Here is a 220-nt window from a genome sequence, read left to right as displayed (position 1 = left end):
TTCATTCAAAATATTGTGGAAAAAGAGAACATCAATGCGGAGATGATGTTGTTTAAACTGAATCCAAGCCGTTCACACAGAACACATAGGCCTATTTATCACATTTTCTATAGGGATATTTATCACCGTTGCACTCGCGTCTCGCACAAGAGAGTGGCATGTTTAGAAAGCCATGTAAAATTAATGTAAGTTCAACTTTTAAAAAACATGTCTCAAGACT

The sequence above is a fragment of the Sinocyclocheilus anshuiensis genome, unplaced genomic scaffold (genome assembly GCF_001515605.1).
Source record: "Sinocyclocheilus anshuiensis isolate Anshui unplaced genomic scaffold, SAMN03320099.WGS_v1.1 scaffold1075, whole genome shotgun sequence".
Taxonomy (NCBI): Eukaryota; Metazoa; Chordata; class Actinopteri; order Cypriniformes; family Cyprinidae; genus Sinocyclocheilus; species Sinocyclocheilus anshuiensis.
The sequence above is the reverse complement of the archived record's forward strand: the minus strand, read 5'-3'. Positions refer to the sequence as shown.